This window comes from Passer domesticus, chromosome 3 (assembly GCF_036417665.1).
Source record: "Passer domesticus isolate bPasDom1 chromosome 3, bPasDom1.hap1, whole genome shotgun sequence".
Classification (NCBI taxonomy): domain Eukaryota; kingdom Metazoa; phylum Chordata; class Aves; order Passeriformes; family Passeridae; genus Passer; species Passer domesticus.
Genome location: NC_087476.1, coordinates 79,572,128 through 79,585,919, shown reverse-complemented (window position 1 = coordinate 79,585,919; position 13,792 = coordinate 79,572,128).

Here is a 13,792-nt window from a genome sequence, read left to right as displayed (position 1 = left end):
TTTTGATTCTGTTTAGCCCAGTTTTTGATGTGTTTGGATTAGCTTTGGTGGGCTTTATCATGTTTTGTGAGGTTTTTTCGAATGTATTGATCACTTCTGTCTGGTTTTCTATTTTGGCGGGTTTGAAAATAGTTTTGGATGAGTTTTGGCGGGTTTGAAAATATTTTGGCTCTTTGCGCAGAGATGACGGTGCCGGTTGCGGTGCGCTCCGGGGCGCTCCTTGTGCGGAAAGACGCCTGGCAGCGGCACTTGGGACAGCTCCGCGTCTCCGTATTCTGTGTTTCTTGCCTTCTGCATCTCAGCAAAATGCTTTCCCACTAGGTCTAGCAAGGAGAAACTGTGGCATCTGAGTAGATGTAGCCCGGCCCGCCCTTTGAAGTTGACAAGTTCTTGGCATCTCAGAGCCTCAAGGGAAGAGCAAGGTTATCTATGGTAGGCTGGGGCAGAACTAGCAGCAAGCAGAGCAAAGTTGTCCAAGAATAGCTTCCATTGGAATGCTAATGGCAATTGAAGAGGCAGGCCAGTGGCAAGCCACTAGCTTCTAGCAGTTTGAAAGTTGCAGACACAGTGCAGGTGTTGTGCGATTTCCTTCTTGGCCTCCTAGAAGGTGCCGCGCTCTCTGTCTCTTGCTTGCCAATATGTTGCCGTGTTCCTCTTATTGTTTGGTTTGTTTTGATTTGTTTTTATGATGTTTTGGCGGGTTTTCGGAATGTTTTGGTGGTGTTTCAGAATGTTTTGTTTTCTCTTGTGTTGTTTATATTGTCTTGGCAGGTTTTGGAATGTTTGGATTTGTTTTGGCGGGTTTTAAAATATTTTGGCGGGTATTTGGAATGTTTTGGGTTGCTTTCATTTGTTTTGATTATGTTTTGGCAAGTTATTGAAAGTTTCGATCACTTCAGACTGGTTTTCTAGTATTTTGGCATCTTTTCAGAATGTTTTGATCAGTTTTGGCGGGTTCTAAACTATTTTGTCGGGTTTTTGGAATGTTTTGGTTGGTTTTGATTTGTTTTATGATGCATTGCCAAGTTTTTTGAATGTTTTGATCAGTTCTGGCTGGTTTTCTAATGTTTTGGCATCTTTTCAGAATGTTTTGATGAGTTTTGCGGGTCTAAATAATTTTGGCGGGTTTTCGGAATGTTTTGGTTGGTTTTGATTTGTTTTTATGATGTTTTGTCGGGTTTTTGGAATGTTTTGGTTGGTTTTGAGTCGTTTTTATTTTGATTTTGCGGGTTTTCAGAATGTTTTGTTTGGTTTTGATTTCTTTTAAATATTATTTTGTGGGTTTTGGAATGTTTTGATTTGTTTTGTCTAGTTTAAAATATTTTGGCATGTATTTGGAAGGTTTTGTTTGTTTTCATTTTTTTTGGTTATGTTTTGGCAAGGTTTTTTTTTGGTTTGATCAGTTCTGGCTGGGTTTCTAATATGTTGGCCGATTTTCAGAATGTTTTGATCAGTTTTGGCGAGTTTTAAGATATTTTAGAGGTTGTTTATAATATTGTGGTTTCTTTAGATTGTTTTTACTATATTTTGGCGGGTTTTTTTGAATGTTTCGATCACTTCTGGCTGGTTTTATATTTTGGCGTGTTTTTAGATTTTTTAATATTTTGGCTCTTCTCGCAGAGATTATGGTGCCAGTTTCGGGGCGCTTCGTGGCGCTTCTGTGGCATGACGCCTGGCAGTAGTACTTATGTTCTAATGCTCTGTATCCAGGTGCAATGTGCCTCCAGACGCCACTGTGTCTACTTTGACAGTGCCACGTGCCTCCTGTAAACTGACATCAGGAACATAGGCACATGAGTTTTTTTTTCCCAGGGAAAATGGTCGCGTCCCTGTCCATGGGAAAGAGTTCTGGAGTCAATGGCTGCCTGCTGAAATTCCAAAGATCACAGGATGCCTCCCAGATGCAGCTGCCACCAAATGCAACCTTGGCTGTGTTGCAGTCCATTTTGGGAGGGGGCACCCCGGGGAGTTACCGGAGGGCCCCCTAGGCTGTGAGTGCACTGGCAGCAGCAGGCAGGCAAGGAGATTCCACAGGGATTCTGAGGGTGCAGATTAAATGAGGGTTTATTGGGGGTCCCATCCCCGGGAACAGCACGGTTTCTGAGGGAAAAAGGGGGAAGGGGGAGGGGGAAGGAGGGGGAGCCTAGGGGAGGGAAGGGCCAACAGGGTAGGAAGGCGAAGAGGGAGGAAAGGATAAGAGAGCAACTGGTCTCACTCGCACGGTTTATAAGGCAGATTGAAAGTGGGCACGGAATGAGACTTGGATTACAGATACAGGATGCCAAAGGATTACAGATACGGGATGCTCCAGGACAGGACCACAGGCTTGGGATAGACAATAACTTTTGGAGGGGTGAGACAGAGAATACCATTTAAATAAAATGCAATACTACATGGATGGTTTGACAGTGCCAAGTGTCTCCTGCAAATTGACATCAGGAACCTGGACTGGTAAGTTTTGTTTCCCAGTTAAAAGGGCCAGCAGTTGTGTAAAACGGCCAGTGGCAGGGAGTGGCCTGCTGCCTGCTGAAATTCCAAAGGTAGCAGGATGCCGCCAGGACACAAAGTGCAAACATCAGCAAGTCTGGCTGGTATGACAGTAACACGTGCCTCCTGCGAACTATCAGGAAACTGGGCGGATGAGTTTTATTTCCCAGGGAAAAGGGCCAGCATTTGGGCCCAACCACCAGTGGCCCAGACAGGCCGGATGCCTGCTGAAATTCCAAAAGTCGCAGGATGCCACCCAGACCAATGTGCCACCATCAGCAATGGTGGCTGGTTTGAAAGATCCAAGTGCCTCCTGCAAACTGACATCAGGTACCTGGCCTGGTGAGTTTTGTTTCCCAGGGAAAAGGGTCAGGGTTCATGTTGAGGGGCAAGGGGCATGGAATGGACAACTGCCTGCTGAAATTCCAAAGGTGGCAGGATGCATCTCAGACGCAAGGTGCCACCAGAGGCAACTGCGGCTGGACTGACAGTGTCACGTGCCTCCTGCAAACGGACATCAAGAACCAGGGATGATCAGTTTTGTTCCCCAGCCAAAAGGTCCACTGTTTTTTGCAAGGTGCCAATGGCGCAGGATGGCAGGCTGCCTCCAGAAATTCCGAATGTCGCATGATGCCTCCCAGACGAAGGTACCAACATGAGCAACAGTGGCTGGTTTGACAGTGCCAAGTGCCTCCTGCAAACTGACATCAGGCATCTGGCCTGGTCAGATTTGTTTCCCAGGCAAAAGGCCCAGTGTTCGTTTGCAGGTGACAGTGGCCCAGAGTGGCTGACTGACTACCAAAATTCCGAACATCGCAGGATGCCTCCGAGCGGCAAGCTGCCAGAAAATGCAACTGTGGCTGATTTTTACAGTGAAAAGTGCCTCCTGCAAACTGACAACAGGAACCTGGCCTGGTGACTTTTGTTTCTCTGGGGAAAGGCCATGGTTCGTGTCCAGTGCCCGGGGGCCTGGAGTGGCCGGCTGCCTGCTGAAATTCCGCACGGATGAGGATACATCCCAGATGCAAGTTGCCCCCACAGGCAACTGTGGCTGGTTTGACAGTGCCAAGTGCCACCTCTAAACTGACATCAGGAACCTGGCCTGGTGACTTTTATTTCTCTGGGTAAAGGCCATCATTCGTGTCCAGTGCCCCGTGGCCTGGAGTGGCCGGCTGCCTGCTGAAATTCCTCACGGTTGAGGATACCTCCCAGATGAAAAATGCCCCCACAGGCAACTGTGGCTGGTTTGACAGTGCCAAGTGCCTCCTGCAAACTGACATCAGGAACCTGGCCTGGTGACTTTTGTTTCTCTGGGGAATGGCCATCATTCTTGTTTGGGGCACGGTGGCCCGGAGTGGCCAGCTACCTGCTGAAATTCCAAACGGATCAGGATACCTCCCAGACCGAAAGTACCACCAGAGGCAACTGTGGTTGGTCTGACAGTGCCAAGTGCCTCCTGCAAACTGACATCAGGAACCTGGCCTGGTGACTTTTGTTTCTCTGGGGAAAGGCCATCATTCTTGTCCGGGGCCCAGTGCGGCCGGAGTGGCCGGATGCCTGCTGAAATTCCACACAGTTGAGGATGTCTCCTAGATGAAAAATGCCCCCAGAGGCAACTGCGTCTAGTTTGACAGCGACAAGTGCCTCCTGCAAACTGACATCAGGAACCTGGCCTGGTGACTTTTGTTTCTCTGGGAAAAGGCCATGGTTCATGTCCAGGGCCTTGTGGCCAGGAGTGGCCGGCTGCCTGCTGAAATTCCACATGGATCAGGATGCCTCCCAGATGAAAACTGCCCCTACAGGCAACTGCGGCGGGTTTGACAGTGCCAAGTGCCTCCTGCAAACTGACATCAGGCACCTGGCCTGGTGACTTTTGTTTCTCTGGGGAAAGGCCTTCATTCTTGTCCAGTGCCCGGTGTACTGGAGTGGCCGGATGCCTGCTGAAATTCCGCACGGATGAGGATACCTCCCAGATGCAAGGAGCCCCCACAGGCAACTGCGTCAGGTTTGACAGTGCCAAGTGCCTCCTGCAAACTGACATCAGTAACCTGGCCTGGTGACTTTTGTTTCTCTGGGGAAAGGCCATGCTTCATGTCCATGGCCTGGTGGCCCGGAGTGGCCGGCTGCCTGCTGAAATTCCGCATGGATCAGGATGCCTGCCTCATGAAAAATGCCCCCACAGGCAACCGTGGCTGGTTTGACAGTGCCAAGTGCCTCCTGCAAACTGACATCAGGAACCTGGCCTGGTGACTTTTGTTTCTCAGGGGAATGGACATGGCTCATGTCCAGGGCCTGGCAGCCCGGAGTGGCCTGGTGCCTGCTGAAATTCCGCATGGATCAGGATGCCTCCCAGATGAAAAATGCCCCCACTGGCAACTGCGTCTAGTTGGACAGTGCCAAGTGCCTCCTGCAAACTGACATCAGGAACCTGGCCTGGTGACTTTTGTTTCTCTGATGAAAGGCCATCATTCTTGTCCGGGGCACGGTGGCCCGGAGTGGCTGGCTGCCTGCTGAAATTCCGCACGGTTGAGGATACCTCCCAGATGCAAGGGGGACCCACAGACAACTGTGGCTGGTTTGACAGTGCCAAGTGCCTCCTGCAAACTGACATCAGGAACCTGGCCTGGTGACTTTTGTTTCTCTGGGGAAAGGCCAACATTCTTGTCTAGGGCCTGGTGGCCCGGAGTCGCCGGCTGCCTGCTGAAATTCCGCATGAATCAGGACGCCTCCCAGATGAAAATTGCTCCCACAGGCAACTGCGTCTGGTTTGACAGTGCCAAGTGCCTCCTGCAAACTGACATCAGGAACCTGGCCTGGTGACTTTTGTTTCTCTGGGGAAAAGCCATGGTTCATGTCCAGGGCCTGGTGGCCCGGAGTGGCTGGCTGCCTGCTGAAATTCCGCATGGATCAGGATGCCTCCCACATGAAAAATGCCCCCACAGGCAACTGCGGCGGGTTTGACAGTGCCAAGTGCCTCCTGCAAACTGACATCAGGAACCTGGCCTGGTGACTTTTGTTTCTCTGGGGAAAGGCCATGGTTCATGTCCACGGCCTGGGGGCTCGGAGTGGCCGGCTGCCTGCTGAAATTCCGCATGGATCAGGATGCCTCCCACATGAAAAATTCCCCCACAGGCAACTGCGGCTGGTTTGACAGTGCCAAGTGCCTCCTGCAAACTGACATCAGGAACCTGGCCTGGTGACTTTTGTTTCTCTGTGGAAAGGCCATCATTCTTTTCCGGGGTACGGTGGCCCGGAGTGGCCGGCTGCCTGCTGAAATTCCGCACGGATCAGGATGCCTCCCAGACCGAAAGTACCACCCAAGGTAAATGTGGCTGGTTTGACAGTGCCAAGTGCCTCCTGCAAACAGACATCAGCGACCTGGCCTGCTGAGTTCTGTTTCTCTGGGGAAAGGCCATGGTTCATGTCCAGGGCCCGGTGGATCGAGTGGCAGGCTGCCTGCTGAAATTCCAAACGGATCAGGATGCCTCCCAGATGAAAGGTGCCACCACAGCCAACTGTGTCTGGTTTGACAGTGCCAAGTGCCTCCTGCAAACTGACATCAGGAACCTGGCCTGGTGACTTTTATTTCTCTGGGTAAAGGCCATCATTCGTGTCCAGTGCCCCGTGGCCTGGAGTGGCCGGCTGCCTGCTGAAATTCCTCACGGTTGAGGATACCTCCCAGATGAAAAATGCCCCCACAGGTAACTGTGGCTGGTTTGACAGTGCCAAGTGCCTCCTGCAAACTGACATCAGGAACCTGGCCGGGTGACTTTTGTTTCTCTGGGGAATGGCCATCATTCTTGTTTGGGGCACGGTGGCCCGGAGTGGCCGGCTACCTGCTGAAATTCCAAACGGATCAGGATACCTCCCAGACCGAAAGTACCACCAGAGGCAACTGTGGCTGGTTTGACAGTGCCAAGTGCCTCCTGCAAACTGACATCAGGAACCTGGCCTGGTGACTTTTCTTCCTCTGGGGAAAGGCCATCATTCTTGTCCGGGGCCCAGAGCGGCCGGAGTGGCCGGATGCCTGCTGAAATTCCACACAGTTGAGGATGTCTCCTAGATGAAAAATGCCCCCAGAGGCAACTGCATCTAGTTTGACAGCGACAAGTGCCTCCTGCAAACTGACATCAGGAACCTGGCCTGGTGACTGTTGTTTCTCTGGGAAAAGGCCATGGTTCATGTCCAGGGCCTTGTGGCCAGGAGTGGCCGGCTGCCTGCTGAAATTCCACATGGATCAGGATGCCTCCCAGATGAAAACTGCCCCTACAGGCAACTGCGGCGGGTTTGACAGTGCCAAGTGCCTCCTGCAAACTGACATCAGGAACCTGGCCTGGTGACTTTTGTTTCTCTGGGGAAAGGCCTTCATTCTTGTCCAGTGCCCGGTGTACTATAGTGGCCGGATGCCTGCTGAAATTCCGCACGGATGAGGATACCTCCCAGATGCAAGGAGCCCCCACAGGCAACTGCGTCAGGTTTGACAGTGCCAAGTGCCTCCTGCAAACTGACATCAGTAACCTGGCCTGGTGACTTTTGTTTCTCTGGGGAAAGGCCATGGTTCATGTCCAGGGCCTGGTGGCCCGGAGTGGCCGGCTGCCTGCTGAAATTCCGCATGGATCAGGATGCCTCCCACATGAAAAATGCCCCCACAGGCAACTGCGGCGGGTTTGACAGTGCCAAGTGCCTCCTGCAAACTGACACCAGGAACCAGGCCTGGTGACTTTTGTTTCTCTGGGGAAAGGCCAACATCCTTTTCTAGGTCCCGGTGGCCCGGAGTCGCCGGCTGCCTGCTGAAATTCCGCACGGATCAGGATGCCTCCCAGACCGAAAGTACCACCCAAGGCAACTGTGGCTGGTTTGACAGTGCCAATTGCCTCCTGCAAACTGACATCAGGAACCTGGCCTGGTGACTTTTGTTTCTCTGGGGAAAGGCCATCATTCGTGTCCAGTGCCCCGCTGCCTGCAGTGGCCGGCTGCCTGCTGAAATTCCTCACGGTTGAGGATACCTCCCAGATGCAAGGTGCCCCCACAGGCAACTGTGGCTGGTTTGACAGTGCCAAATGCCTCCTGCAAACAGACATCAGGAACCTGGCCTGGTGACTTTTGTTTCTCAGGGGAAATGGCCATGGTTCATGTCCATGGACTGGGGGCCCGGAGTGGCAGGCTGCCTGCTGAAATTCTGCATGGATCAGGATGCCGCCGAGATGGAAGGTGCCCCCACAGGCAACTGTGGCTGGTTTGACAGTGCCAAGTGCCTCCTGCAAACTGACATCAGGAACCTGGCCTGGTGACTTTTGTTTCTCTGGGGAAAGGCATTCATTCTTGTCCAGTTCCCGGTGTTCTGGAGTGGCCGGATGCCTGCTGTAATTCCGCACGGATGAGGATACCTCCCAGATGAAAAATGCCCCCACTGGCAACTGCGTCTAGTTGGACAGTGCCAAGTGCCTCCTGCAAACTGACATCAGGAACCTGGCCTGATGACTTTTGTTTCTCTGGGGAAAGGCCATGGTTCATGTCCAGGGCCCGGGGGCCCGGAGTGGCCGGCTGCCTGCTGAAATTCCGCATGGATCAGGATGCCTGCCTCATGAAAAATGCCCCCAGAGGCAAATGTGGCTGGTTTGACAGTGCCAAGTGCCTCCTGCAAACTGACATCAGGAACCTGGCCTGGTGACTTTTGTTTCTCAGGGGAATGGACATGGCTCATGTCCAGGGCCTGGTGGCCCGGAGTGGCCTGGTGCCTGCTGAAATTCCGCATGGATCAGGATGCCTCCCAGATGAAAAATGACCCCAGAGGCAACTGCGTCTGGTTTGACAGTGCCAAGTGCCTCCTGCAAAATGACATCAGGAACTTGGCCTGGTGACTTTTGTTTCTCTGATGAAAGGCCATCATTCTTGTCCGGGGCACGGTGGCCCGGAGTGGCTGGCTGCCTGCTGAAATTCCGCACGGTTGAGGATACCTCCCAGATGCAAGGGGGACCCACAGACAACTGTGGCTGGTTTGACAGTGCCAAGTGCCTCCTGCAAACTGACATCAGGAACCTGGCCTGGTGACTTTTGTTTCTCTGGGGAAAGGCCAACATTTTTGTCTAGGGCCTGGTGGCCCGGAGTCGCCGGCTGCCTGCTGAAATTCCGCATGAATCAGGATGCCTCCCAGATGAAAATTGCTCCCACAGGCAACTGCGTCTGGTTTGACAGTGCCAAGTGCCTCCTGCAAACTGACATCAGGAACCTGGCCTGGTGACTTTTGTTTCTCTGGGGAAAAGCCATGGTTCATGTCCAGGGCCTGGTGGCCCGGAGTGGCCGGCTGCCTGCTGAAATTCCGCATGGATCAGGATGCCTCCCAGAAGAAAAATGTCCCCACAGGCAACTGCGGCGGATTTGACAGTGCCAAGTGCCTCCTGCAAACTGACATCAGGAACCTGGCCTGGTGACTTTTGTTTCTCTGGGGAAAGGCCATGGTTCATGTCCAGTGCCCCGTGGCCTGGAGTGGCCGGCTGCCTGCTGAAATTCCTCACGGTTGAGGATACCTCCCAGACGGAAGGTGCCCCCACAGGTAACTGTGGCTGGTTTGACAGTGCCAAGTGCCTCCTGCAAACAGACATCAGCGACCTGGCCTGCTGAGTTCTGTTTCTCAGGGAAAAGGCCATGGTTCATGTCCAGGGCCCGGTGGCTCGAGTGACAGGCTGCCTGCTGAAATTCCAAACGGATCAGGATGCCTACCAGATGGAATGTGGCCCCAGAGGCAACTGTGGCTGGTTTGACAGTGCCAAGCGCCACCTGCAAACTGACATCAGGAACCTGGCCTGGTGACTTTTGTTTCTCTGGGGAAAGGCCATCATTATGTCCGGGTCCCGGTGGCCCAGAGTGGCCGGCTGCCTGCTGAAATTCCTCACGGTTGAGGATACCTCCCAGATGCAAGGTACCCCAGAGGCAACTGCGGCTGGTTTGACAGTGCCAAGTGCCTCCTGCAAACTGACATCAGGAACCTGGCCTGGTGACTTTTGTTTCTCTGGGGAAAGGCCATCATTCTTTTACGGGGTACGGTGACCTGGAGTGGCCGGCTGACTGCCGAAATTCCGCATGGATCAGGATGCCGCCGAGATGGAAGGTGCCACCACAGGCACCTGTGGCTGGTTTGACAGTGCCAAGTGCCTCCTGCAAACTGACATCAGGAACCTGGCCTGGTGACTTTTGTTTCTCAGGGGAAAGGCCATGGTTCATGTCCGGGGCACGCTGGACCCGAGTGGCCGGCTGCCTGCTGAAATTCCGCACGGATCAGGATGCCTCCCACATGAAAAATGCCCCCACAGGCACCTGTGGCTGGTTTGACAGTGCCAAGTGCCTCCTGCAAACTGACATCAGGAACCTGGCCTGGTGACTTTTGTTTCTCAGGGGAAAGGCCATGGTTCATGTCCAGGGCTTGGTGGCCCGGAGTGGCCGGCTGCCTGCTGAAATTCTGCATGGATCAGGATGCCTCCCAGAGTGAAAGTACCACCAGAGGCAACTGTGGCTGGTTTGACAGTGCCAAGTGCCTCCTGCAAACTGACATCAGGAACCTGGCCTGGTGACTTTTGTTTCTCTGGGGAAAGGCCATCATTCTTGTCCGGGGTACGTTGGCCCGGAGTGGCCGGCTGCCTGCAGAAATTCCAAAAGGATCAGGATGCCTCCCAGACCGAAAGTACCACCCAAGGCAACTGTGGCTGGTTTGACAGTGCCAAGTGCCTCCTGCAAACAGACATCAGCGACCTGGCCTGCTGAGTTCGGTTTCTCTGGGGAAAGGCCATGGCTCATGTCCAGGGCCTGGTGCCCCGGAGTGTCCGGCTGCCTGCTGAAATTCTGAACGGATCAGGATACCACAAGGATTCAAGATGCCCCCACAGGCACCTGTGGCTGGTTTGACAGTGCCAAGTGCCTCCTGCAAACTGACATCAGGAACCTGGCCTGGTGACTTTTGTTTCTCTGGGGAAAGGCCATGGTTCATGTCCAGTGCCCCGTGGCCTGGAGTGGCCGGCTGCCTGCTGAAATTCCTCACGGTTGAGGATACCTCCCAGATGGAAGGTGCCCCCACAGGTAACTGCAGCTGGTTTGACCGTGCCAAGTGCCTCCTGCAAACTGACATCAGGAATCTGGCCTGGTGACTTTTGTTTCTCTCGGGAAAGGCCATGGTTCATGTCCATGGCCTGGTGGCCCGGAGTGGCCGGCTGCCTGCTGAAATTCTGCATGGATCAGGATGCCGCCGAGATGGAAGGTGCCACCACAGGCACCCGTGGCTGGTTTGACAGTGCCAAGTGCCTCCTGCAAACTGACATCAGGAACCTGGCCTGGTGACTTTTGTTTCTCTGGGGAAAGGCCATGGTTCATGTCCAGGGCCCAGAGTGGACTGCGGCTGCCGGCTGCCTGCTGAAATTCCGCACGGTTGAGGATACCTCCGAGATGCATGGTGCCCCCACAGGCAAGTGTGGCTGGTTTGACAGTGCCAAGTGCCTCCTGCAAACTGACATCAGGAACCTGGCCTGGTGACTTTTGTTTCTCAGGGGAATGGACATGGCTCATGTCCAGGGCCTGGTGGCCCGGAGTGGCCTGGTGCATGCTGAAATTACGCATGGATCAGGATGCCTCCCAGATGCAAGGTGCCCCCACAGGCAACTGTGGCTGGTTTGACAGTGCCAAGTGCCTCCTGCAAATTGACATCAGGAACCTGGCCTGGTGACTTTTGTTTCTCAGGGGAAAGGCCATCATTATGTCCGGGTCCCGGTGGCCCGGAGTGGCCGGCTGCCTGCTGAAATTCCTCACGGTTGAGGATACCTCCCAGATGCAAGGTACCCCAGAGGCAACTGCGGCTGGTTTGACAGTGCCAAGTGCCTCCTGCAAACTGACATCAGGAACCTGGCCTGGTGACTTTTGTTTCTCTGGGGAAAGGCCGTCATTCTTTTACGGGGTACGGTGGCCCGGAGTGGCCGGCTGCCTGCTGAAATTCCGCACGGATCAGGATGCATACCCGACCGAAAGTACCACCACAGGTAACTGTGGCTGGTTTGACAGTGCCAAGTGCCTCCTGCAAACTGACATCAGGAACCTGGCCTGGTGACTTTTGTTTCTCTCGGGAAAGTCCATGGTTCATGTCCATGGCCTGGTGGCCCGGAGTGGCCGGCTGCCTGCTGAAATTCTGCATGGATCAGGATGCCGCCGAGATGGAAGGTGCCACCACAGGCAACTGTGGCTGGTTTGACAGTGCCAAGTGCCTCCTGCAAACTGACATCAGGAACCTGGCCTGGTGACTTTTGTTTCTCTGGGGAAAGGCATTCATTCTTGTCCAGTTCCCGGTGTTCTAGAGTGGCCGGATGACTGCTGAAATTCCGCACGGATGAGGATACCTCCCAGATGCAAGGAGCCCGCACAGGCAACTGGGTCTAGTTGGACAGTGCCAAGTGCCTCCTGCAAACTGACATCAGGAACCTGGCCTGGTGACTTTTGTTTCTCAGGGGAATGGACATGGCTCATGTACGGGGCACGGTGGCCCGGAGTGGCCTGGTGCATGCTGAAATTCCGCATGGATCAGGATGCCTCCCAGATGAAAAATGACCCCAGAGGCAACTGCGTCTGGTTTGACAGTGCCAAGTGCCACCTGCAAAATGACATCAGGAACCTGGCCTGGTGACTTTTGTTTCTCTGGGGAAAAGCCATGGTTCATGTCCAGGGCCTGGTGGCTCGGAGTGGCCGGCTGCCTGCTGAAATTCTGCATGGATCAGGATGCCTCCCTCATGAAAAATGCCCCCACAGGCAACTGCGGCGGGTTTGACAGTGCCAAGTGCCTCCTGCAAACTGACATCAGGAACCTGGCCTGGTGACTTTTTTTTCTCAGGGGAAAAGCCATGGTCCATGTCCAGGGCCTGGTGGCCCGGAATGGCCGGCTGCCTGCTGAAATTCCGCACGGATCAGGATGCCTCCCAGAGCGAAAGTACCACCAGAGGCAACTGTGGCTGGTTTGACAGTGCCAAGTGCCTCCTGCAAACTGACATCAGGAACCTGGCCTGGTGACTTTTGTTTCTCTGGGGAAAGGCCAACATTCTTTTCCGGGGCACGGTGGCCCGGAGTGGCTGGCTGCCTGCTGAAATTCCGCACGGTTGAGGATACCTCCCAGATGCAAGGGGGACCCACAGACAACTGTGGCTGGTTTGACAGTGCCAAGTGCCTCCTGCAAACTGACATCAGGAACCTGGCCTGGTGACTTTTGTTTCTCTGGGGAAAGGCCAACATTCTTGTCTAGGGCCTGGTGGCCCGGAGTGGCCGGCTGCCTGCTGAAATTCCGCATGAATCAGGATGCCTCCCAGATGAAAATTGCTCCCACAGGCAACTGCGTCGGGTTTGACAGTGCCAAGTGCCTCCTGCAAACAGACATCAGGAACCTGGCCTGGTGACTTTTGTTTCTCTGGGGAAAGGCCATGGTTCATGTCCAGTGCCCCGTGGCCTGGAGTGGCCGGCTGCCTGCTGAAATTCCTCACGGTTGAGGATACCTCCCAGACGGAAGGTGCCCCCACAGTTAACTGTGGCTGGTTTGACAGTGCCAAGTGCCTCCTGCAAACTGACATCAGGAACCTGGCCTGGTGACTTTTGTTTCTCAGGGGAAAGGCCATGGTTCATGTCCAGGGCCCGGGGGCCCGGAGTGGCCGGCTGCCTGCTGAAATTCCGCATGGATCAGGATGCCTGCCTCATGAAAAATGCCCCCACAGGCAACCGTGGCTGGTTTGACAGTGCCAAGTGCCTCCTGCAAACTGACATCAGGAACCTGGCCTGGTGACTTTTGTTTCTCAGGGGAATGGACATGGCTCATGTCCAGGGCCTGGCGGCCCGGAGTGGCCTGGTGCCTGCTGAAATTCCGCATGGATCAGGATGCCTCCCAGATGAAAAATGACCCCAGAGGCAACTGTGGCTGGTTTGACAGTGCCAAGTGCCTCCTGCAAACTGACATCAGGAACCTGGCCTGGTGACTTTTGTTTCTCAGGGGAATGGACATGGCTCATGTCCAGGGCCTGGCGGCCCGGAGTGGCCTGGTGCCTGCTGAAATTCCGCATGGATCAGGATGCCTCCCAGATGAAAATTGCTCCCACAGGCAACTGCGTCGGGTTTGACAGTGCCAAGTGCCTCCTGCAAAATGACATCAGGAACTTGGCCTGGTGACTTTTGTTTCTCTGATGAAAGGCCATCATTCTTGTCCGGGGCACGGTGGCCCGGAGTGGCTGGCTGCCTGCTGAAATTCCGCACGGTTGAGGATACCTCCCAGATGCAAGGGGGACCCACAGACAAC